The sequence below is a fragment of the Pinus tabuliformis genome, chromosome 4_2 (genome assembly GCF_031772625.1).
Source record: "Pinus tabuliformis cultivar Carrire ecotype Pingquan chromosome 4_2, CPIR1, whole genome shotgun sequence".
NCBI classification, from domain to species: domain Eukaryota; kingdom Viridiplantae; phylum Streptophyta; class Pinopsida; order Pinales; family Pinaceae; genus Pinus; species Pinus tabuliformis.
The window spans coordinates 849,157,369-849,158,901 of NC_142304.1; the positions used below are offsets into that span (position 1 = coordinate 849,157,369).

General features: G+C 38.9%; 1 pseudogene; it reads left to right on the forward strand.

Annotated features, from left to right (window-relative positions):
* Positions 1-359: 359 nt before the first annotated feature.
* On the forward strand, positions 360-1,089 carry LOC149172335 (leucine-rich repeat receptor-like serine/threonine-protein kinase BAM1 pseudogene; annotated as a pseudogene).
* The last annotated feature ends 444 nt before the right edge of the window (positions 1,090-1,533 follow it).

Below are 1,533 nucleotides of genomic sequence, written 5' to 3' on the forward strand. Positions count from 1 at the left end.
TGTTTTTGGACGCGATGGTTTTTTGTCCATGGTATTGGACGCAATGTTTTTTGGTCCATGGTATTAGATGCTTTGACACGTATGAATATGTATTATAACATTGAAAGGAACATAATGAAAAATCAAGCTGGTAGTCCCGGTATTGGGATCCAGGGGAAAATATCTGTGTATATGTGTTTTATGTGTTATGCTCTCGCATTGTTTATTTTATGTGTTTTAGAATTCGTATGCAGGTAATTTCTGTACGGGGTTAAAACTTACATCTGGATTGGAACACCGGATACAAAATTGCAGTGGAAACTGCGCAGGGGTTGAGCTATCTTCATCACGATTGTCGGCTGGCCATCCTTCATCACGACATGAAGTCTGGCAGTATGCTTTTGGACTCCAACTTTGAAGCTCGTGTTGCAGATTTCGGCCTAGCCAAACTCTTACATCAATCTGGTACGTCAGAATATGTGTCTTTAGTTGCAGGCACCTTTGGCTACATAGCTCCAGGTAAGTGGTTGTTTCATATTTAAATTTTAAAGTCGTTGATTTTGAAGTGGTTGTTTCATCTTTAAATTTTAGTAGAGGGTCACCGCAATGTTTAACTGAGTTGCTAGCTTTCCGAAATGGTTTGTTATTGAAGTCCATCATCTGTTATTGCCAAGGCAGAGGCAGTGCAGTGCTACATTATAAATAAAAGCAATTATATAGAAGTCAAAAGTGCTTCATAGTATGCATATTGCTTATTTTGCGGTGGTTTTACCACTAGCCTTTGCTGTAGCATACCATTTAAGATTGGCTGTTGAATTTACAAAGTATGCATACACCATGAAAGTGGACGAGAAGAGTGATGTATACAGCTTTGGATTGGTTCTGCTTAAGCTCATCATGGGGAAAAAGGTAGCGGGTGAAAGCAAATTTGAAGAGGATACGAACGTCACAGGGTGGGCGAAGAAGATGACCAATTGGAATAGAGAAGAAGTTATGAAGATTATTGATCCCAGGATTATCAATGTCCTAGTTGAGGAAGCCCTGCATATATTCTTAGTGGCTCTGCTCTGTATACAAGCACAGAGTGTCCATAGACCTACTATGCGCTAGCTAGTAGTAATGCTCACATACTTCAGTCCCAGGCAATAATTTTCATCATTCACATTTGACCGCGGGATATGATTGGAAGAGGTTTTATAGTAGAGAATCAGGAGAAGAACAACTTCCAACAAGCATAGCTTGGATAGAAGTTGTTAGAGAGGGTAATTCCATAGTGAGTGTGGGTATAATTTCCCATAGAAAGAGATAGAAAAAGAGGCCAAGAAGGAGAACTTGGTACTATAGCAAGTCATGGAATTGTTATGAGAGGAAGAAAACTTGTTGCAACCCAAAAGAAATGGAAAAGAAGTGTTCACGAAATAAGAATAAGGAATGGATACTAATAGTCACATACATGGTTCAAAGAAAAGAAATCACAACCAGTCAAAGAAAAATTCCAAAGCAAGTCGCATAAGGAGAATGAGTGATAAAGAATTTGAAAGGGAGATGATTTAG